The 24,505-nt window shown below is 52.1% G+C and overlaps 1 pseudogene; it reads right to left on the bottom strand.

The window, feature by feature from the left end:
• The window catches only part of LOC127474808 (uncharacterized), a 1,366,245-nt pseudogene that overhangs the window by 13,473 nt on the left and 1,328,267 nt on the right, over positions 1-24,505 (bottom strand).

Raw genomic sequence — 24,505 nt, 5'->3', positions numbered from 1 at the left:
ACCCTTCCTGAAAGGTGTCCCTTCTGGGCAGGGCCAGGGGGACAAACCCCTCCATCTGTCCCTGCACATGTTGTGTCCAATTCTCATCCCCCACTTAGGGACAAAGTCAGGCTACATTTTATACCTTATTAACCAGGACTGTGGAAAGTGCTGTGGGTGGGACTGTGGTCCAATTTCCATTTAATTTGTGGGCACGTTGTACAGAATATTTCTTGGTAAGAGGTGCACTTGGTTTGTACAAAACATCTCTGGGTATCAAGGAGAACAAAGAGACCATGCAGCTTTCACCTTGTTCCATTTTCCTCGTCCGTGATGTGTCAACACACACCACAGGACTTTCATCTGATTTCCGTGTCTGTTCTGATCCCCACGGGCCCTGTAGTGATTTGAGCTTTGCATTTTCTTCACTCTTTTGTGCTTCCAACCCACACACCCCCTCCAGTCTGGGCCTCCCAAAGAACTCAGGAGTCTGCTGTTAGTGTTTCCCACTGCAAGGGCTGGAACTTGGGCCACAATCTGTGCCAGGAGCAGAGAGACCCCTGGACAGAGAAACTTCTTGGCAATGGAATTATTAAGAAAAAAGGACAGGCTGTGGGGATCAGTGTCAGGGCATGGCCTGGGAAGTGTCTTGAGCAGCCTCCTGTTTAACAGGACCAGCTTTTTCATTCCCTTTTCCCTCTGTTTTCTCATGCTTGTTCCTCCTCAAACTGCCGTGATCCCATCCTTTCCTTTCCTTTGTTTCTTTCCTAGAAATCCCATGACAAGTCTTCCTCAGTCCCCAAATGTGCTTTCTTGTTGCCCATCATAAGTTTCAGACCCTGAGCATGGAAACTCCATCCACATCTGTGAGGTCACGCTGGGAGGCTCTGCCATTGACCTACTTGGTGAAGGCTTCACACAAATATTTTGGAACTCTCTTTTAATTATTTTTTTTACCTTTGGGGCTTAGAAGGGTTTCTCTAAAAACATGGCAATTCATGTCCTCAACATGATAATTCTTTGGAGAAGGAGTTTGAGACTCAAAGAATCCCAGAATGGTTTGGGTTGGAAGGGAGGTAAAAGGTCATCTTGTCCAAGTCCCTGGACATGGACAGTGACATCTTTTACTAATTGAGGTTGCTCACATTCCCTGACCTTGAACAAATGCAGGGATGGGACCTCCACCTCTCTGGAAACCTGCTTCAGTTCTTACCGCCCTTATTGTTAAATCTTTCCTTCTATTATCCAATATAAAACACTTATCTTTCAGTTTGAAGCCACTGCTCGATGTTCTGCCACTACAGGCCTTGGTAAAAATATCCCTGGGATTTCCTTAGACTATGAGCAGGACATTTTCATCTGCAAAAAAATTAGTGAGTGCCCAGAGATCTCCCAAGATGGGCTTTAAAGGTCTCAAGCACATGAGTACTAGAGAGGGGCTAAGGAGCTGTGGCCTCACTGGTGTGGAGACTGAGGACAGTACAGGACAGCCCTGAGAGGGCTTGAAGGGAGGATTTAGAGATGGTGGATCCTTTTGTCAGAGCAGGAAAGAGCATGAGAAAGAAAAAATTAATGCCAAGTGCAGCTGGGGATGTCCCGAGTGGACATGAGGAAAGAGGAATTTCATTCCATGGGAAACTCTGTGCTGGAACACATCACCCAGAAGGAGTCTGGATGAGCCCAAGGCTTTGTGTGTGCAGGAAGAGCCAGGGAGGACGCAGAGATGTCAGTGCAGGAAAGTGCCAGCCAGGTGGGGCAGCCGGGGGGATGACGACAGCCTGCAGGGAAAGGGGCAGGGCATGGACACCGTAGGACAGCCTGGGCTGGAGAGGAGACAGGCATGGGGAGAAGCTGAAAGGCCCTGACAGAGCCAACTTCTGCAGGCCTTTGGCCATGGCTGCTGTCTGTGCCCCTGATGCCAGGAGGAGGGGAGTGTCCCTTGCAGCCCTGGGGCCTCATGGCCTCCTTGTCCCTGCTCAGCAGCCTGGCAGGTGCCACCCCATGGTCCTGCCCTTGGCATTGCACATCCCACATCCCAGTGCCCCAGGAAGAGCCCTGAGGAATGAGGCAGGGACAGCATCTGCCTTCCCAGGGGCTGGGGGTCAGGCCTTGGCCCGTTGGATTAATGAAATACATCCAGGTTTCCTCAGCATCAGAGCCCCCTTTCCCTTGCTTGTCCATTCTTGTCATCACTGCAATTTTCTGTTCCAACTTGAATCTGGGGACACTTTCACAGTTGTGTCCCACATTGAGACCCAGTAACAGTACAAGAAACTTCAGTATTTCAAACTCATTTTGAGTTCTTGAAAAGTTGTTTGAACTTACTCTCAGGGACTGAGTTTCACGTAAACAACACAAACCCCCTCTGGGGGTCATTAAAGACATGGAGCTGTTGCTGTGCTGCTGAGCTGGGCCAGGCTCCTGGCACACAGGGAGCTCCTGGCAAGCAAGAAGAGCTTCAAAGAGACAGCTCTGCTGGTGAGCAGCTCCTCTGCACAGCCCAGCAGGGCTGAGGGCACTGCCTGCAGCACCCAGGGCACAGGAGAGAAGGCAGAGAGATGAGAGGCAGCCTGGGCTGGGAGGTGACTGAGCTCTAACTAGGCAAGAAACCTTCCCAGCATTTGAAGGAAGAATTCTCTGGCTGTAGGAAAGTTCAACTTGCCTTCCTGGAGGCATCTCCTAAAGCTGCCACATCCCACAGCTTCCAGGATCTTTCAGCAGCACTCTCCCAGTTGCTGCAGTGCAGGGGAAGTGGCCATATGGCAGAGCAGGGCAGGAGCTGCAGGCAGCAAGGGCAGAGAGGAGAAGGGAGCAGGAGGTTCAAGGGATCCTGGGGTGGGAGGACAGGGCAGAGCTGCTCAGGGCAGGAACCTTGCCAGCCCTTTGCCACGGTCAGGCTGTGGCTGCAGAGCAGTGCAGGGGAGTTCCTGCAAGTGCCTCTCCCAGCTGCCAAATGGCAGCAGTGGCAGGAGCTGTCAGGATGGCTCTGCTGGATTTGCTGGGGTGCAGCAGGAGAAGCTGCTGCAGAGCAGGACTTGCTGCTGCCCCATCAGAGGCCCAGGGCCAGAAGGTTCCCTGTGCCAGGGCTGGCTGTGGGGTGGGAAGGTGGGGGTGCAGCCAGGGGTGCCCAGGGCTGTGGGGCAGAGCAGGGTCCTGCCCCCAGGGCTCTGTGTGCTGGGGCAGGGACTCTGCTGCCTGCCAGGGTCAGCTCTCAGCCCAGCCAAGGAGCTGCCACGGGGCTGGGGGAGAAGGGCTGTGGGGAAGGAACAACTCCTGGGAGGGCAGAGCAGGGCAGAGTCCTTCTGATCTCCAAAGTGGGCTGCAGGGATGGGGGCTGGTCACAGCTCCAGATCAAAGCAGGACGTTTCCCAGAAGGTATTTGCAAGAGGCACAGACAGACAGGGGATACCTTCAAGAGAATGAACCAGTTCTATCAGTGTTATACTCTGGGTTGTCTGGGTGCTGACTGCAACAGGGAAATGAATCTGTGAGCACAGGAGGAGACACTGAAACTTCAACTCTGTTAGAGGGGATTGAAGATGAGAGTATCAGACATCAAAATTGTCTTATAGACAGTAGCAGTGTCACTTTTCCAGCCTCCTCAGGGTTGCCCTGACATTGCCATCAGAACCTGCCCAACCAGAGATGCCCCTGGGTAGTGTCCTGTGCTGCTGGGAGGGCTCTGCAGGGCAGAGCTGAGCCCCCAGGGCTGGGATGGGCTCTGGCAGCACTGGCAGGGTCCAGCCCTGGGCCCAGGGAAGCAGCTGCTGGCAGGGACAGCTCCAGGCATCAGAGCTCTGGGCAGGGAGTGGGGGGCAAGTGCCCCCAAGGCCTGGGGGAGGGGGTGTTCAGGCAGCTCTGGGGGCCCTTCCCTGCAGCTCTGCTGGGCACTGTGTGCTGGGCCATAGAAATGAGGATTCCTGCAGTGGAAAAGAACCTTCCCCAGATGTGACAGTAAAAATAGAAAACATAGGTACAATTATTCTTAGCTCCGACTGAATTCTGCTCTGCAGCCCCAGCTCTTCTGAGTCATGGGTGTAGAGATGGAACTTTTGTATTCAAGATGTGTTACATCTGACATTCCTTGTGTGTGTGAGAGCTCTATCAAAAAGGATCCATGTCCCACTGCAGCAGAGCAAACCTGACTCCTTGGCAGTGCATTTGGTGACATTTGACACATTGATTTCTTTTAGAAATGGAGTGGCTTTTTCATAGAGGTCTGTCTGAACTGTCTTCTCCTTTCCTGAACAGGCCCTATGCTAAGAAACAACAGATGTCCAACAGCAGCTCCATGCCCCAGTTCCTCCTCCTGGCATTCGCAGACAGGCGGGAGCTGCAGCTCCTGCACTTCTGGCTCTTCCTGGCCATCTCCCTGGCTGCCCTCCTGCCCAACGGCCTCATCCTCAGCGCCGTAGCCTGTGACCACCACCTGCACACCCCCATGGGCTTCTTCCTGCTCAACCTCTCCCTCACAGACCTGGGCTGCATCTGCACCACTGTCCCCAAAGCCATGCACAATTCCCTCTGGGACACCACAACCATCTCCTACATGGGATGTGCTGCACAGGTTTTTCTCCTCATATTCTTATTTGGAGCAGAGTATTCCCTCCTCACCATCATGTGCTACGACCGCTACGTTGCCATCTGCAAACCCCTGCACTACGGGACCCTCCTGGGCAGCAGAGCTTGTGCTCACATGGCAGCAGCTGCCTGGGCCACTGCATTTCTCAATGCTCTACTGCACACAGCCAATACATTTTCCCTGCCCCTGTGCCAGGGCAATGCCCTGGGCCAGTTCTTCTGTGAAATCCCTGCCATCCTCAAGCTCTCCTGCTCACACTCAGGCTACCTCAGGGAAATTGGGCTCACTGTGGTTAGTGCCTGTTTAATATTTGGGTGTTTCATTTTCATTGTGTTCTCCTATGTGCAGATCTTCAGGGCTGTGTTGAGGATCCCCTCTGAGCAGGGACGGCACAAAGCCTTTTCCACGTGCCTCCCTCACCTGGCTGTGGTCTCTCTGTTTGTCAGCACAGTCACGTTAGCCTACCTGAAGCCCCCCTCCATCTCCTCCCCATCCCTGGATCTGGTGGTGTCAGTTCTGTACTCAGTGATGCCTCCAGCACTGAACCCCCTCATTTACAGCCTGAGGAACCAGGAGCTCAAGGATGCCCTGGGGAAAATGATAACTGGATGTTTTTTGAGAAGAAATAAACTGCCTCTTTTCTTCTGCAGAACACTCATGGCGTAACTCATTTTGCGTCCAGCCTGCCTTCTAAAGCTTTTGATATTGTTTGGGGGGGGGGGGGCTTCCTTTTTTGTTCATCTCTTCATGTCATTACCACTGAAATTTTATTCTTCATCCCATATAATTCACTCTCTACCTCTTTTTTCTGACCCACAAAATGTACTAATCAGGAATCATGCTCTGTGTGCATTTAAACAAAATAAAAGTTTGTGCAACAAGGTATTTGTCAAACATTCTCCCTGTGTTAGTTTGTACATGAGGAATCACAATCTCTGAGTGTAAGAAAGGACTTGAATTCTTTTTTCCAGATTCTTTCTCCAAGACCTCCCCTGAAGCTGGAGGGCATTTCCATGTTTGCAGATGTGGAGGGGAAAAGAGTCCCAGCACTGCCAGGGAGCACCAGCACTGGGTCTGTTCAGAGCTGCTCTCTTTGCACTCCCACCCTCTCCTTTCCTGTCCGTGCCCAAGGCCTGAGTGCTCTGGCAGCTCAGTCACTGTCCTGCTGTGGGTCAGGCCTGTGAGCACAGGCAGGGACAGGCCCTGGGCACTGCTGGGACAGGGCTGGGGTCCACAACAGCAGTTCCAGCAGCAAAGGGGTTCCCCTCCAGGCACTTCCTCAAGGTTGAGGTCTTTTCTCAACACTGGTATCGAGAAGAAGTCCAAGGAATAGACTCTCCAAAGTCTTGTTGCTTTGCTTGTTTCTCCATGGAGACAGTGCAGTGAGGTCAGGGACCCACTGGGACTGCACGGACTGAGGGCTGGTTCACATGTTGTGTGTTGGTGGCCAATGGCCAATGGAGGTGACAAATGATCTCCAAGTCACCTGCCTGGGGCTCTGCAGCTTGTGAGGGCTCTGATGGCAGGTGAGGACTTGTCTGTAGGAACTCAGGAAGTTCAGGAGAGCAGAGAGGATCTGCAGGGACAGCCCGTCCCATCCAGTCAGCAGGGAATGGAGCCCTGGAGCAGAATCCTGCCCAGGGTGGAGTTACCAGAGATCAAGTACTAAATCTTGCTGTGAAGGGGCAAACAGAGCTCTGCAACTCCAGGGGATGCAACAGGTAGAGGGAAAACTCTTGCAAGTGACTTCTCTTGCCCTCAGTGAACTTCCACAGGTCAGTCAAAGGCAGCTCCCAAAGCCATGTCCCAGCTCTGGAACAAGGCAGGGCCCCTCTGAGCCCCCTCCATGGCCACACAGGAGCGTCTGTGGGAGGTGGTCAGTGGCAGGGAGCACCATCAGCTGGCTCTGCCTCCCAGCTTGTCCAGCACAGCCAAAGGCTCTGAGACGTCTCAGGGTTCCTTTGGTTCCATGAGGCCCTGCAGTGTCACAGTGGCCCCTTGAGTCCATGAGGTTCCTCAGGGTCACAATGGCCCTTTGGCTCCATGAGGTTCCAAAATGTCTCAGGGTTCCTTTTCTTCCATGAGGCCCCACATGTCAAAATGGTCCCATGGTTCCACCACATTTCAGTGCTCCTCTGTTGCTTTGTTTCCACGGGGCCCTGCAGTGCCACAATGAACGTTTTTTCCCATGAGCTTCCAAAATGTCTCAAGGTTCCTTTTTTTCCATGAGGCCCCGCATGTCCCTTGGTTCCATGAGATTCCACAGTTTCCCTCTGTTCTTTTGGATCCATAAGGCCCTGTAGTGTCACAACTGCCCCTTGATTCCATGAAGTCTCACAGTGTCCCTGGATTCCTTTTCTTCCATGAGGTTCCCCAGTGTCATAATGGTCTCTTGATTCCATGAAATTCCACTGTGGCCCAGGGTTTCTTTGTTTCCAAGAGGCCCTGCAGTGCCACAATGGCCTCCTGATTCCATGGGTTTCTGCAGTGTCACAATGGCCCCTTTATTTCAGGAGGTTGCCCACGGTACCTGGGTTCCTTTGGCTCCATGGGGCCCTGGAGCATCCCAGTGGCCTCTTGATTCCATGGGTTTCCCCAGGGTCACAATGGCCCCATAATTCCATGAGGTTCTGCAGTTTCACAGTGGCTCCTTGATTCCAGGAGGCTGCACCGTGTTATCACAAAGCTGAGCCCATCCTGATGAAAGTCTGAGGAGGTTGGGAGGAACTGGGACAAAAGAGAAGGAAACTTGAGGAAGGAAAGAGGGGCTTGACCAACAGAGAGGAAGGATTTTGATGAGATAAAACCAGGTTCAGGTAATGCTGAGGGTGCTGAAACACTGACTGTGCAAACACTCTTGGTAGGCCTTTACTATCTTTGTAACCTGAAGCCCCAACACTACATAAAAATGCTGCCCCTCCCATGGAAAGGAATCCACTGCTCTAATTCCAAGGCAGAAAAAGTGCAATCCCAGAACTCCAGATTCTTATTTGTACTCCAGTGCCCACCCCATTCCCAAACCTGTAGTACCAGTATGAAAAGCCAAGTTTTAATCCTGACCCAGCCCCAAAACCCACTTCCCCTAATCATGAACTGCCAGCAGAACAACAAACCTCCCAAAGTTTTGCCTAATCCCACCCTGAGCTCTAAACCCCAAGCCCTGACCATTAAGCACCCCCACAGCCCTTGGGAGCAGGGCAAGGACCTGCAGGGCCCAGAGCAGGCCCAGGGGGTTGGCAGAGGAATGGGAGGTGACCTGGATCTGCTCAGCTCTGCAGTGACCCCCAGGAGAAGGGCCTGGGCTCTGGCAGGGATGTCCTGTGGCACAGGGGCTCAGGATCCAAGTTCAGAAGGCCAAGTGCACATGGCAACAGCCAGAGCTGGTGCAGAGACATCAGGGAGGGTCTAGAAATGCTGCTGGGAGGGGGTGGGAAAGCAGGAGGGGTGTGTGCAGCCTGCAAGGTCAGAGCAGCAGCAGGGCCAGGGCAGGACAGCCTGCAGGAGAGATGGCCAAGGGCTCTGGCAGGGCTGCAAGGCCCAAAGGCACCCAGGCCTTTGTCCCCTTGCCTCTGGCAGCTGCCTCTGCCACTCAGGCCACCACAAGACACTTGCCTGGCAGGTTCTGCACTTGGGTTCTGCCTCGCCCCTCCCTCAGGAGCCTGGCAGGGGTTGCCCAGTTTTGGGCCTTTGTTGTTCCTCCCCCTCCCATCCCAGTGCCCCCCAAACAGCCCTGAGCCAGCCGGGAGGGACAGGATCTGCTGGGCCAGGGCCTGGGGCTCAGGCCTTGGCCTTTGTACTCCACAAAACCAAGGCAGGCTTTGCTCAGCATTGCAGGGGCCTGCCCAGAGCCTTTGTCTGCCTGCACTCCTGGCCTCCAAGGAGCTGCTCCAAGGAGTCCCTGGGGAGGCTTTGGCAGTGCCTGCCCTCAGTGGGGCCCAGCAATGCTTCAAGGCACTTGCACTTTGGCTTCTGACTTCTTCAGCAGCTGCTTCAATCTTCTCTCAGTCCCTCAGGATCATGGGCTGGGCTGCAAACACACCGTGGGGCTCATTAAATTCCAGAAATCTCTCAGGATCTCTTTGTCTTCCTTTAATTGTCTTCAAGGCAATTTCAAAACAAGTCTTCAAAATTTGTATTTTTTTTTTTTTTTTAATTAAAGGATGGCTATTTTTTAGTTCAGAGAAGTGGTGATAGAGGTGTTCTCCAAGTGATCTTGATGCTGAGTGTCTCCTCAGGAGATCCACACTGACCCTGGATGATCAACCTTGCTCCTCACCCCCCAACCTCACCACTTCTGACATGGCCTATCTTGGACTGACAGCTGATGCAGCTCCAAACACACTGTGGGACCCATTAAAACACTGAAAAACAAATTATTTTTCTTTCTTTAATTGTCTTCAAGACGTCAACAACAAATTAGAATTGTTTTGTAGTTTAGCTAAGGAGGAAGATTTTAAAGTGGAAGTCACGAAAAATATATATTTTTGGATGAAAGAAAATGATTTACACAGAGCCTTGGGAATGCAAGAGGGTCAGGGCACAAAGGATTTGGATCCAAAGATAAGGGGCAAAAGAGATTAGTAGCACTTAATCATTGACCAGTTGAACAATTATCAACTGGTTCAATAGGATTTGCTACAATTTTAACAGTGACTGAATTACAGATTCACAATAACAACATTCATCATCATCATGTCTAGGCTTCGTGAACCACCACAGTCAATTCACACCCACGCCCAGGCAGAGATGTGTGGACACATCAAGAGCTGGGTGTGGAAAGGTCCCTCTCCCAAATTCTCCTTGTTGTCAGGGAAACACTCCCACAAATCCCTTTGTGTTTCCCACCAGACAAGGGTCACAGCTGGAGGAGTGTTTGTTGAGGGGGATCAGAATTGTCCTGGGCATCAGCGAGGGTCTTTGGAGTGTTGCAAACTGGAGGGTTCCTGAGCTGGGAGAGGCTGCCAGAGGTGTCCCACTGAGAGGGAGGTGCTGGGGAGCTGCCAGGGCCTCCCTCAGCCCCTCTGGTTGTGGGCTCCCAAGGGGACTGGCTTTAGTGATCTGCTGAATTTCCATCCTGGTGTCAGGAATGACTGGAGTTTCCCAAATATTTGGGAATTGGATCCAAACTGTTCCATTTGGGTTACGATTCAGTCAGGGAATGTTCCAAGGTTTTCATGGGATGACTGATTATCCTGTGTTCCCCAGCTCTTACACCCATCCCAGTCAGCTGGATGGTTCATTGACAATGTGTCCCGAGGGGCGGCACCTCCGATGCCATAGAAACCCCTCCCCTGGATTAGGAAACCTTTGGAATTCAGGAGGTGTCCCAGTGGAGCATGAAAATGAACAGCAGTTTTCCCAAAGCCCAGCCCCAAGCAGAACAAAGCCAGGCCCCATCAGTGTCAGAGCAAAGGTCCCCCATGGCTGTGTCCCTGTGGCCGCTGAGGCGGCAGCGCAGGCCCGAGGCGGTGCCGGGTCCCGGTGCAGCCGGGGCAGAGCGGCGGCTGCGCGAGCGGCAACCCCGGCGGTGAGTGCGGCAGCCCCGTGGGAGCGGCGGCTCCGGGCACAGACGCCGGCGGCAGCCGCTGTGGCTCCTGGAACCCAGTGGCCATTGGGACACTGCAGGGCCTGCTGGAATCCAGGGGCCGGGGGGACACTGGGGAGCCTCTTGGAGCCAAGGGAACCCTGGGATGTTTTGGAACATCCTGGAATCAAGGGGCCATTGTGACACTGCAGGGCCCCATGGAACCAAAGGAACCCTGAGAGTTTTTGAAACCTGATGGAATAAAGGGGCTGTTTCTGGCAGGATGCTCTGCTTTGGTAATACCTAAAAAATGGTCAGAGATTGCAAACAATGCACACTCTCTGTGATGAGTTACTGCTGGTGCCAAGGTGCTGTTTTTAATGTTGAATTATGCTAAACCCAAAATGCTTCAAAAAACTTCAAACACACATCCTGCTTTCTGAAGCAGGATTTGACAGATAAGCTGCTTCCTGGCCTGCAAATATGTCTGGCAGTCAAACCCATGATACCTATAAAAACCCCGTCCAACTTTCACGTGTCAGATTCTTCTACAGACTTCCTTGAAGTGTGTGGAGTTTCTGCCATGAAGCAGGGACAGCTCTTCATGGTCACTGCCCAGGGGTTGGGTGGAAGACAAAGAATTAACCCCTGTCATTGTGTGATGAGTTACCTCAATCTCTGTTTCAGGATTGTTTCTTTTTGCTGGCTTTGATCCAATTGCTTTAATAGAATGACTTTGATAGACTGCACTGCCCTATCTTACACTATACTGCTAGGGGTTTTTGGCTTTTATACTGTCCAGTAAATAATTCTCTTTAAAGTCTTTTTTCTGTTCACTTGTCTGATCAATTGTCTATTCATTTGTCATAATAAATAATTAATTTTATAGATATATTTCTGATTTGCCATCAGTAAAACCTGCAGGACAAAATGATTGAATCACACCTATAGAATTTCTTTGGTTTAAACCAAAATTGGAGCCTGAGATTGGATCCAGCCCCCCCCAGGCTCCTCTCTGAGAAGGAATTTAGAAAGCAAGGGGGTCCTTTCTGCCCCTCGTAGCTCAACAAGACGGCTTCTGCCATCAACTTTGTCTAAGCCTTCCACCCCCCAGCCCCAAGCCGTGACACATGGGCATGTCTTGTCCATGCAGTGCAAACATGGACTCCTGAGCTGGTCATTTGCTGTCCCTCCTTGGAGGGAAGAACAAGCCCAATGGCCTGGGGTGAGAGGCCAGTACTGGGAGCGGCGCTGGCTGTGCCAGGGCACTGCTGGGTGCCCCCACCCTGAGCACTCCCCCCCTCGTGCTGGTCACTGCTGTTTTCCTCTGCAGGGCGTTGTGTTGGGCACATCCTGGAGAGCAAAGTGGAAAGCAGATGGAAGCTTTGAGGCCCTGGCCTGAGGAGATGCCCCTGCAGGATGGCAGTGCTGCTGCAGAGGTCAGCTCTGTGCCAGCAGTGCCCGTGGCTGTCCCTGCCTGCAGTCCCTGGACAGTCCTGCAGCAGGACTGGCACCGACTGCCAGAGCACTGAGGCCTCCAACAACACAGGGCTCTGCAGGACAGTGTGGAAGGGAAGGGAGAGGAGGCCAGGCAGGAGAAGGGCTGCTGCTCCCTGGCAGTGCTGCTCTGCTGGGACTCTTTTCTGGCCCAGCTCTGCACAGAGGCACCGACCCTGTAGCTGCAGAGAAGTCAGAGAGGAAAGATGTCAGGCAAACAAGCCAATGCAGAGTTCTTTATTTGGTATTTAAGCAGACAGTGAGTACAATTCCCAATTTATACAGTCTCTAGGCCAGGCTAGAAAGGCAAGCACTGAATTGAAAGTTATATATCTGTATATATATATATATATATTCAACACCTGAGGATGTATTCTGTAGAATGTGTCATAGATATTTGGGTTGGGTCTGGTTGAGCTGCAGTTCAGTTCCCCACAGCAGCCCTCCCAGGGCTGGGCTTGGCATTGGCAGCTGGAAGGGTGTTGAGAACACCCCAGTGTTTTGGCCACTGCTGAGCACAGCACCAACACTGGGACATTCCTTCCTTAGCTGAGGGCAAGAGTCTGGCAGGGGACCCAAGTAGGCCAGCTGAGCCCAACTGACCCAAGGGACATTGCAGCCCATGGGAGGTCAGCTCAGCTCTAAAAGCTGAGGCCCGGAGCAGGAGGGGGGCATTCATTGTCTGATGGCTGCCTGCTGAGGAACCGTCCCGCGGACCCAAGCCCTGCTCCTCGGGAGTGGCCGACCATGGCTGCTCATGGGAAGCAGAGAACAAACCCTGCTACCTCCTGCTTCTGTGTGCACATGCTTCGTTTTGCTTTTTGCTTTAATAAAACTGCCTTATCCCAACCCACTATTTTGTTTTTCCCACCTTACTCTCTCCCATGTCCTGCTGGGAAAGGGAGTGATAGAGCGACTGGGAGGGCACCTGGTGTCCAGCCAAAGTCAACCCACCACACACCTGAACACTTCCAGAGACTGCACCACCTCCCTGGGCTACTTGTTCCAATGCCTGAACACTCTCGCAGTGGGAAAAGTTTGTTTGTAACATCTAATCTGAGCCTCACCTGATGCAACTGATGGCCATTTCCTCTCTTCCTGTCACTAAAGGCTTTGCGGAAGAGACCGACCCCCATCCCATTGTAGAGAGCAATGAGGTCCCCCCTGAGCCTCCCCTTCTCCAGACTCAACCAGCCCAGTTCCCTCAGCCGTCCCTCAGCAGACATGTTTTCCAGAGCCTTCCCCAGCTCCGTTCCCTTCTCTGGACACGCTCCAGCCCCTCAAGGGCCTTTTGGCACTGAGGGGCCAGAACTGGACACAGCACTCCAGCTGGGGCCTCCCCAGTGCCCAGCACAGAGGGGCAATCAGTTCTCTGCTCCTGCTGGCCACACTCTTCTCCACAAAGGCCACGATGCCCTTGGCCTTCTTGCCCCCCTGGGCACACTCTGCCTCATATCCAGCCCCTGTCAAGCAGCACCCCCAAGTCCCTTCCTGCTGAGCAGCTCTCCAGCCCCTCTGCCCCCAGCCTGGAGCGTTCCAGGGGGTTGTTGGGACCAAAGGGCAGACCCTGACACTTGGCCTTATTGATCCAGCCTGTCCAGATCCCAGAGCATGTTCCAGCAAGGACATGGTGGAACCTCATGGAACCAAGGACCATTGTGACCGTGCAGGGCCTTCTGGAGCCAAAGGAGCCCTGGGACACTGTGGAATCTTATGGAATAAAGGCAGCAGTGTCATCCTGGGAAAACTCCTGGAATTCAGGGCCCATTGTGACACTGCAGGTTCCCACGGAACAAAAGGAACCCTGGGACGCTGCAGAAACTCCTGGAACCAAGGGACCATTGGGACACTGAGGGGGATGATGGAATCAGGAGTCCATTGGGACAGTCCAGGGCCTCATGAAATCAAAGGAATTCTGGGACACTGTCCAACCTCCTGGAATCAAGGGTTCCTGCTGACATGTGTGTCCTCCTGGAACCAAGGGAGCCCAGAGATATTTCTGAACCTCCCAGAATCCAGGGGCCATTGGGACCCTGCAGAACCTCCTGCATTCAAGTGCTCCTTGTGAAACTGCAGGCTCTCCTGGAACCCAAGGATTCCTGGAACACTGCAGAGCTCACGGAACCAAGGGGCCACTGTCCCACTGCAGCTCTTTCTGAAGCACAAGGGACACTGGGACAATGGGAAATCTCCGAGAATCCAAAGGGCATTTGGGGACTGCAGGGCCTCATGGAACTAAAGGAACCTTTGGAGACTGTGGAAGCTCATGGAATCCAGGGGCCATTGGGACATGTGGGGCCTCCTGGAAGTAAAGGAACCCTGAGAATTTTTGTGGGAACAAGTTAAGGCAGCAGCAGCTGCATTCAGTTAATCAGGATCCAAAAGGAGTGTTTTGGCCCTGACTGGTGTTTTCCATCCAGAGAGTGCTGTTTGCCAAAGTGGAAACCACTTGGAACGCTCTGCATGGCAGCCTGTGTTTTTGTCTGGTGGCTGAACACAGCCAGCACATGAGGGGAGGGGAATGTGTGGGATCAGGGCACTGCTTTGGGGCCATGCTGGGAATTCCGGTGGACTAAAAGACAAAGCCCAGGCGCTGTTTCCAAAGGAACCCCAATGAAAGGGGGACGCTGGAAAGATGGGCGGACAAGTCCTGAAATGGAACTCTGTGTGTGCAGCCTCATTTTCTCCTTCAGCAGCCATAGGAGAGGGGGCAAAAAGTGGGGGTTGGGAGCCCAAAACTGTTTTGGAGGGAAACTGGAGATTGAGGGGACAATGGGAAAGTGGGAGGAACAGGGAGAAGGGTGGAAAAGAGAGGATAGTCTGGTAGGTCTGGCAGTCCCATGGGGGTCTTTGGGCACAGGGGGCTGTGAAAGGGGGGGGGTGAACCTTGAGCTTCCAACTTACTGTGGGGTGCTGGGGGCTGCTGGATCCAATCTCAGCCTTGGATTATGCCAACAGTTTAATTTAGAGGAATTACAGAGGTGTGACTGAAACACTTAGGTCACCCAGCTTTTAATGATGGCAAATCAAATCTATTGATACAAATGAGTTATTTAGGGTTACAAATGACCAGACAAAAGATCTTCATCAGGATTATTTACTGCACAATAGAAACACTAAAACTACCAGTAGTGAAGGACTATTGCTTTACATATGACAGTGGTTGACACTAAAGCAATTCTACTCAAGGTGGCACAAAAGCAATAATTCCTAATTAGAGATGGATGGAACTCCCTCAGACCAATGCTCGGGGGGAGATCTCTGCTCTCAACCTCCAGCGGTGACCTTGGGGGGTCCCCAGTCAAGGCAGGAATCTCCACACTCCCCCCAAGAAGGGTTCTGTTGGAAGAAGCTGCCCCTGGGAAAGGGGACTGGCCCTTTCTCGTCAAAAGGGACAGACTGACAGTCACTGGACTCAGAGGTTGCCTCACCATCAGGGGCTTCATTCACGTTGGAAGCAGCAGCCAAAATTCTTCCTGCACTCGAGGCACTGGTAGGGCTTCCCTTACTGGTGGGTCCGTTGGTGTCTGGTCAAGCCAGACCTGTTGGTGAAACTCTTCCCACACTCCCCACACTTGTAGGGTTTCTCCCCGGTGTGGATGCGCTGGTGCCTGACGAGGGTGCAGTTCCGCTTGAAGCCCTTCCCGCAGTTGGTGCAGCGGAAGGGCCTCTCATCCGTGTGCGTCCGCTGGTGCTGGAGGAGATGTGAGCTGCACTGAAACCTCTTCCCACATTCCCCACACGTGTAGGGCCGTTCCCCAGTGTGGATGCGCTGGTGGGTGATGAGGTTGGAGCTGTTCCTAAAGCTCTTCCCACATTCCTCACAGAGGTAGGGACGTTCCCCAGTGTGGATGAGCTGGTGTTGGATCAGGCTGGAGATGCTCTTGAAGTTCTTCCCACATTCCCCACACGTGTAGGGCTGTTCAGCAGTGTGGCTGTGCTGGTGGCTGAGGAGGCTGGAGTTGTACCTGAAGCTCTTCCCACATTCCCCACATGTGTAGGGCTGTTCCCCGCTGTGGATGCGTTGGTGGTAGAGGAGGCTGGAGTTGTACCTGAAGCTCTTCCAACATTCTCCACACGTGTAGGGACGTTCCCCAGTGTGGATGTACTGGTGTTCCATCAGGTGGCTGTTGTTCCTGAAACTCTTCCCACATTCCAAGCACCTCAAGGGCTTTTCCCTGCTGGGAGGCTGATCAGGGACCACCAGGTCAGAGCTCTGGTTCAAGCTCCGGCCGCCTTCCCAGCACAGGCTGGCTCTTTCCTCCTCAGAGCACCCTGGGCTGGCTTTGGAGCCCCTCCTGCGGGGGGATCTCCGGCCCTTTTCCTCCCCGCTGCCTTCCTGCGCCGGGGAGCCCTTCAAAACGGCCTCTCCCACCAGGGTCTCACGGGGGGATTTGTCCTCCGCGCTCTCCCTCCTCAGCTCGGGGCCTGGGGCAGGAAGCAAGAAGGACAGGCAGGGGATTTGCCTCCGGCCCACAGGGAAGGCCAAGGACATCCCCCCAACTCCGGCCCCGGCAGGACGGCGGCGCCAGCGGGGTTGTCCTGCAGCCGGGGCCATGCTGGGCTGACAGAGCCAGCACAACACCCGCCCAAAGGGACACTGACTTCCTCCTCACCTGCCTGGGGGGCCCAAGGCATCTTCCTCTTCCTCGCAGCCTCCTCCTCCATCCGCCCAAGCTTTGGGAAGGACAAATCCTGATGGGGGGAAAACAAGGGCTGAGCATGTTGGCTTGGGGGTTCCTCCTGCCCAAGTCCATCTCTAGAACTCACCGGGCATCCTGTGTCCATAAAAACCTCCAAAACACCAAGACTCATCCCAGAAAAACCCAAATCATCGACATTCAGGCAAAAGCCTATAAGAAATAGTGAGAAGACTCCTGCCCCCCCAAACCGCAAAAAGTTGAGATTCAGTTAAAAAATACTCTAAAATATGAAGATTAGCCCAAAAAAATTCTCCTAAGAGTTCCCCTTCTCTGGTTTCCCCCCTCTAGGGTTCAGAGAGTCTCTCCTGTCTGGGATGCTGGGAGTGTTGGGGGTCCCAAGGCTCCCTTCTCCTCTGATTCTCGCTTTCGGGATGCTGCATTCCCAGAAATTCCCCCTCTCCAGGTTCTCCACTTTGTTGTCCTAGGGGATCCCAGGGGTCCCCACTGTCCAGGCTTCCCCTTATCCGTGCCCCCCCTCTCCAGGCTCTCAGGGCTCTCGAAGCTCCTCCCTATCTCCAGCCTTCCTCGCTCTCCAGGGATCAAGGCATGGGGACACCGAGGTACCCCCACGGCAACCCCGCTCCCGCTCTCCCCACTCCCCTCAGCCCCCCCCTCCCACCCCTTTCCCATCAGGCCCCCAAACCCCGGCTCCCCCCAGCTCCCTTTGGGGGTGACCCACCCGCTCTTTTCACTTCTCTCTGTACAAAATTGCTTCCCAATATCCAACCTAAACCTCCCCTGGCACAGCTCCAGACCCAGCCCTCTTGTCCTACTGCTGCTTCCTGGCAGAACAGCCCCACCCCCACCTGGCTCCAACCTCCTGGCAGGGACTTGCAGACAGTCAGGAGGTCTCCCCTGAGCCTCCTCTTCTCCAGCCTCAACACCCCCAGCTCCCTCAGCCTCTCCTCACACCACTTGTGCCCCACTCCCTTCCCCAGCCTCGCTGCTCTTCTCTGCTCCTGCTCCAGCCCCTCCAGGGCCTTCCTCAACTCAGGGGCCCAGAGCTGGACACAGCACTCCAGGGGTGGCCTCACCAGCGCTCAGTCCAGCCCAACAATCCCTTCCCTGCTCCTGCTGACACACTCTTCCTCACACAGGCCACCAGCCATTGGCCCTCTTGGCCACCTGGCCACACTCTGCCTCCTCTTCAGCTCCCTGTCCATCCCCACTCCCAGCTCCCTTTCTGCCTGCCTGCTCTCCAGACACTCTGGCCCCAGCCCGGGGGGCTGACGGGGCTTCTTGTGGCCAAAGGGCAGGACCCGGCCCTTGGCCTGCTGGAACCTCATCCCCTTGCAATCAGCCCATGGATCCAGCTGGGCCAGGCCCCTCTGCAGAGCCCTCCTGCCTTCCAGCACATCAACACACCCCCAGCTTGGGGTCACCTGCACATTTGCTGATGAAATGCCTGGTTCTGCAGCAGCTGGAGATGCTCAAGGGGCAGCAGGACCAAGTCAGGGGCCTGGGGGGGCCCTGGGGGGCTTTGGGGTCCAGGAGGGTCCTGGGGGAGCTGGGGAGGGGCTTTGGGGATTGGGGGTACAGACCAGTACAGACCAGTACCTCCTCACTGCTCCCCAGATCTCTCCTGGAGCTGGACCACGTTGTCCTGGGACACCTGAGCCCCCCCCAGTGCCCTCCCAGTACAGCCCAGTGCCCCCAGTACAGCCCACTGTGTTCCTGTCCCAGGGTGCCAGGTGATCCCTCTTTGAGGGGGGCTATGGGAGATCTGGGGGGATTTGGAGGGGTTGGATGGAGATTTGGGGGCTTTGAGAGGCATTGGTTGCATTTGGGAGAGTTAAAAGGGTCTTGGGGGCATTGGGGGGTCAAAGGTATCTGGAGGGGAGGGGACTAAATGAAAAAAAGGAGGTTGGGGGACATTTAGTGGGGGGTAATGGGGCCTAGAGGGGGAGAGGAGTGGCTTCCCTACGAGCAAGTGAGTCCTGAGACCCCCTTCGTGTCCTCGAGACTCTTTTGGTGTCTCCAACTCCCCCCTTGGCACCCCCAATTTCATTGTCCAAAAATCCCTCACCACTGTCCCCAAACCCCATCCCTGATGTCCCCAACCCTCCATCTCACCCCAGGAACCCCCCTGAACCCTCTGACACCAAAAACGCCCCCCCCCTCCTGCTCACAGAAAGGCCAAGGGCATCTGGGGACATGTTGGGGACAGTCTGGGGGCTTTGTGGGGCACTGGGTGATTACTGGGGGATACTGGGACACACTGGGGGGAACCAGAGGGCATTGGGAGGACTGGGGGGGTTACTGAGGGACACTGGGAAGGCACTGGGGGGGACCTGGGGCACACTGGGGGGCACTGGCAGAGAACTGGGGAGTTACTGGGGGATTACCAGGACACACAGGGAGACACTGGGAGGTTACTGGGCCATACTGGCAGGTTACTGGGTGCTCACTGCAGGATCACTGGGCCATACTGGGGGCAGTGGGAGGTCACTGGGACACACTGGCTGGCCACTGAGGGGGTTACTGGGCCATACTGAGGGTCACTGGGAGGTCACTGGGATATACTGGGGTCACTGGGATCCCCTTACCCGGATGTGGTACATCTCCCCCTCCGGATTTTGGGGGGCATCCCTAGGACCCCTCCCCTGGGGGCTGGGGGACCCCTTGAACTCCATTGCTGGGCTTTAGGGGACCCTGTAAAATCCTTTCAAAACCTCTGAAATCCCCCTTCGACCCATCAAAACCTTCTCCAGGTCCCTTCAAATCCCCTCAGAGATCTCATCCCTCCCCAGCACCCCCCAAACCCTCTCAGTGACCCGCAAAACCCACCTGGGACCCCTCAAGCCTATTCAGGGACCCCCAATCCCCCCCACGGGCCCTCCAAACCGTCTGGGACACCTTAAACCCCCCAGAGACCCCAAAACTGCCTCAAGGTCCCCGCAAAGCCTCCCAGGAACCCCAAACCTCCCCAGAGAGCCCCAAAGCCCACCTGGGACACCCCAAATCTTCTCAGAAAACTCCCATCAGAGCCCCCCAGCACTCTTCAGGGACCTTCAACCTCCCCCCCGAGTCCTTTCAGGGACCCCTCAAAACGTCCCCGGGAACCCCCGAGCCCCCCCGCTAAACCCTCCCGAGCCCTCCAGGCTTTCCACCCACACCCGCGCTCCCCGCAGCCCCCGAGGGGATCCCCAGACCCCGCTCTCGCCGCCCCCCCGCCAACTCACCCAGCGAAGTGCAGCGGCCGCAGGCGAGTCCTCCTCACTCCCGACCACGAGGCCAAAATGGCGCTCGCTCCGCGCGCCCTCCGCCTTTACAGACCCGCCCCGCAGCCAATCAGTGCGCGGCCACGGCCCCCGCCCGCCCCCCGCCTGCGCGGGGCATTGTGGGAGTTGTAGTCCTTGCGGCGAGGGAGGATCGGACGTTTTGGTTTTTTGTTTTTCTGTCTTCTTTTATTTTCTCTTTTTTTCTTTCTCTCTTTTCTTTCTTTTTTCTTTCTTCTTTCTTTTCTTCCCTTTTTTCTCTCTCTTTTTTCTTTTTTCTCTTTTTTATTTGTTCTTTTTTTCCCTCATTTTTTCCTTTTTTTTCTTTTTTTTCTCTATTTTCTCCTTTTTCTCTTTTTTCTCCCTTTTTTTTCATTTTTCTTTTTTCTTATTTTTCCCTTTTCCTTTTTTTTAACATTTTTTTCTATCAGTTGTTTTTTTCAAGGATGATTTAAACACATATCAAAACAATCTCCAGGTACATATCTTACAACAAAAGATAATCTGCCATTGTTCCAGGTTCCTGAGAATTTCCCAGATCACAAACACTGAGACACCAAGGGTGGAAGCCAAGCAACTTTATCCTGTCCCTTGCCACAGCCTCCAATCCACACCCAGCCCTGGATTTCTGCAAAGCCGCTGGGCAGGAGCAGGAGATGGAGCTGGTGCTCGGCGGGAGGGGCAGCAACAACAAACCCGTGTCTTTGGCACAGGGGAAGGAATTTAGTGCTTGAGGGGTTACATTCCACAGGCTCCCCTGGGGATCAGCTCATGCTCGGACAGTGAGAACAGCAAGGACATTCCTAATAAAAATGCCAGAGGGAAGGGAGCGGAGGGGGAGCAGGGGCAGGAAAAGGAAGCAGAGCGATGGAAGATGGGCTGGGGTGGTCGGGGCTGGGGGAAGGCAGGCTGGACAATGCCTTGTTTGGTCCAGCAGCTGGACCAGCTCCAGGGCAGATGTCGGGGCAGCCTCTGCCACAGGGACATGGACAAACAGACCCTACAAAAGCTCTCAGAGGGGTTGGGGGCTCTGGGCGGGGCTGCGCTCTCGCCTCAAGCCAGGATACCCCAGGGCAGTGGAACAGCAATTCCTGTCAGCTCCCAGCAAAGATTATTGGGGTTTGCACTGGGGAAATATTGATGCTTCAGCTTCTTCTTCTCTTTTTAGAATTTTGAGCTTGCAGTCGGGTAGAAGGGCTGGTGGGGGAGTGGGAAGAGACCCACTGAGGGACACATCTCATCCCTCAGATGGAGCTAAACCCCTGATCTTGCTTAGGAAGAGCTGCTGATGCTCAGTTGTCTTCTTTCCCTTCTGCTTCAGTGGGATATTACATTTCCCTGCAGTATTAGTGATAGAATGTTTTGGTTCTTACAGAAAGCATCAACAGATTTTAAGGAAGGTTTTTTTACATAGGTGAGACCTCCAAAAAAACCAAAAACCCCAAAGGTAATATAAGTGCAGAATAAAGTGAACTTTGGAGTTTTCCTTTTAATTCTTGGGTAGAAAAGCCATCCCAGTTAGGGACAGCAATTTATTGCATTGCTGAAATAAAACCAACCAACCAACAAACAAAGGAATCTGACTTTGTTCTCTTTCAGATTTGTTTTTGATCATAAGAATCCTTCTAGTGAAAAGGGCTAATTTACTCTTTCTAGAGGAATGTTTTAAGTGTGATTATCACAATATCACAGCTGCTGAAAAGGTCTAAAATAGGACATGGACTTTGAACCTGTTCCTGCGTTTAGGATGTGGTGCTTAACATTCAAGAAACAATAGAACTGCAACTCATTTATTGAGGTATCATCTCAAAGTGTCAACTCTTGCTCTGTAAAGACATGCCACAAGGATTGTAGAAAGCTTACAGTATCCCAGGAGGTACATGTGGTATTTTATCAGTGTAAATATGGATAAGATTTTCAATATTTCTGCTGGGAATACTCCATAACTAAAGTAAGTTTTCCCTTTGGTGCTGCACTAGTTTATGATTTAATTGTTACTGACATTCCACCAGTCACATTATTAGCTTCACCAAATGAAAAGGAAATAATCCTGTATTAATTAAAGAGAGCAACTGAATTCCTTCACTCATCTTATCCTTGGCTGTCTGAGACAGTGATGCACTTCAGCTTCCCTACAGAAACTGCCACTAAAAAAGAGATTGGGGTGATAATGAGATATACAGATTGAAGGGTGTGCCTGAATTGTCCTCAGGGAGACATTTTGGTGGGTGACAGGCAATGTGCCTGTGGTTCCCTTTTTCTGTCTGGGTTTTTTCCCTTTCTTTTTGTCAAAGGCTTTGGAAAAGGTGTTTTGTCAAGAGAATAATATTCATTTATAGCCACGTGAACGGTTTCTATGCTATACCAGTGAAGGCAGTCACCTAAATACCCATACCCATGCCTTTAAAAATAAAACAAGGAGAAAACATGGAGTATTTGTTTGAGACCAGATAAACTGAATGTAGTTCAGTAACATGGAAAGGCAATTGCTGTTATTTCACAGAGATATTTCTTTCTATGCTGGAACTGAGGGTAGCAGCCAAATCTAAAAGCCTCGCTCTGTGTCTTTGTGAACACACTGTGGGCAAGTTCAAAGGAGCATTCAGAGATTGTGTTGTGTGAGCTTTTTTCCCTGAGATCAAAACAAGGAGTAATTAATGCTAAATCCATCGGATGGCTTTCAAGTCATAACTTGGTTCAGTTTGTCCAACTGTGTACAAACAGGTGAGGAAAATCTGGAACTTTAGAAGGGTTAGTTTTTTACCTCATTAGCAGGATATCCAGGGGTGCACCAAGTGCCTTCCAGTGAGGAGCACAAGAGACCAGTAGACAGTGACAACATTGTTCTAATGTTAATGTCACTGGAGCACAGAGTGAGGTCACATCTGAGTTATGTTTCTTTATTCAGTGGTTGGGAATAAAGAGAAAATCACATATTTGATGACACTTTAGGATTTATTTCACACTCTTAACAAGAAGGTATTTTGCAGCTGGACTTTGAATAAGGTTCCATGGTATATTGCACATTTCTATCTCAAGTTAACAGTCTACTTCTTCCCAAAGAAATTCTCAGCAACTAACACCCTTTCATCATCTGGCTCTTTCCCTGATGGCTTGAGCTTGTTGCTCCTTTGGGTAAATACCCATTTGACACAATGCACTGGGCAGCTTCTGCCAAGTGCCACTGAATCTCACTTCTTCCCTTGCCTTGAGGTAGTTGTGCTTTAAGAATCTGGCTGTTCAGATGCCCTGAAATGTCTCTAGTATTTCAATGGGAAGAAGCTTCAAGATGTGCTGTTTGGCACACCTGAAAAATGACCTGCCCAGAGAGCCATGGAAATGTAGGTGCTGCTCAGTAATGCCCCTTGACTGGGACAGGCACTGCTGAGGATGTTTTCCTTCCCCTCTATGATTCCACTCCCACTGTTTTGTACAGACTCCTTGGGGTCAGATTTTGCACTGTACAGTTTGATAAGTTAGTGCAGATGTGTGTTTGCAGGCATGTTCTTCTTCTGTATTCCCTGATCAAATTCAGTAAACTGATACCTGGCTTGAGCTTCTTTTCCCCCTCCCATAGTACTATTTTTATTTATTTCTACAGAACAGCTTGAGAAAATGAAGGTACACTTAGCCCCAGGTTACTTGCTGCTGTAATCTCTTCACCTTTTTTTCTTTTCCCTTTCCCCAAACTGATGGGTAACTGTGAAACCCAAGGTCAGGAATGTGGTTGGAATTCCAGGCCCCAGTCTGGGGGAGGTGACACTTTCAGTCCCCAGGGGAAGAAGCCACTGCTTTGTTTATCAACAGGCAAAGGACAGCCCAGGATTTCTGGCTCTCCAAGCAGCAGCACTGGCAGGGAAGAGCTGCTGACTTGGATGGAAGATGGTTGAGAGAAAAGTAGTGATGGCTCACAGGGGGAGAGGAAAAACGTGTTATTTGGGGCTGTAGAGCGGGGGGGATGACAAGCTAACAAGGTAGTGGAAGCCACATGAACAGGAAAAGGAGGGCTTAGAGGAGACAGATCAGGACAGAAGGAAGGACCATCAAGTTTCAGCCCCTGAATATCAAATCTTAGGAGATCATGAAGGAAAGTAGAAACGAAGCTCACCTGTCCTTTGGTGAGTTTCCAAATGGATCAGCTGTCATATTTTAAGGAGGGTGTATTCCAGGGAACTTAAGACAGAAAAGTGACCCCATCAAATGACACATGTATAGGGATTCCTTATGGGTGATTTTTATATGAGAGAACACATACACATGCAAAGATTTGAAAGCATTTTGGAATAAAAAATATTGAAAAAGAGCCAAATCTATAGACACTTGGAGAGATACTCAGCACAAACAATATATTTGCATTTTCATGTTTTGCTCATGTGCACATGTAAATCAGTTTGTAGGACCTGTATTTTGAGTTCATATAGTCATACAGAGAACTATACATAAAGACATCATATTGAGGTTCTGATTTGATCCCCAAATCTATGTTTATCAAATTGTTATTTAAAGATGTTCTAATACAGTACCGTGCATTAGTACCTCTCATTTTAAAATGTGTTAAAAACAGATTTTTTTTGTCCCTGATGTTTCTACGGAGTACTTGTATTTTACTCTTCATTTCAGAGCTCTTTAATCCAGTGCTCACAAGCCAATCTACATCTTGATGACAGAGTTCACATTTAACAATATAGACAGCATAATGCTACTGGTAATTAAGCTTTTTATACCTGCTTTTATACAGTGGTCTGAGCTGTAGTTTTGCTGTGGTGGTTCCAATTCCTAAACTTAACGGTATTTATACCATGTTTGTAGGCAGCAGGCCCAGTCTTCACAAAGGTAAATACATAACACTGGAATCTCTCTGCTGTTAACAGACACAAACATGTCTATTGAACCTGTATACTTTGGAATTTGCTTCTGTTGCTCTATTTACTTGCTAAAATGCTTTGAAACAGATCTGGAGAAGGCATCTGTGTTTCCATTTGTGAGTGCTATTACTGCATTT

This window comes from Manacus candei, unplaced genomic scaffold (genome assembly GCF_025592945.1).
Source record: "Manacus candei isolate 608988 ecotype Guabito, Panama unplaced genomic scaffold, ASM2559294v1 h1tg000045l, whole genome shotgun sequence".
Taxonomy (NCBI): domain Eukaryota; kingdom Metazoa; phylum Chordata; class Aves; order Passeriformes; family Pipridae; genus Manacus; species Manacus candei.
The sequence above is the reverse complement of the archived record's forward strand: the minus strand, read 5'-3'. Positions and strand labels throughout refer to the sequence as shown.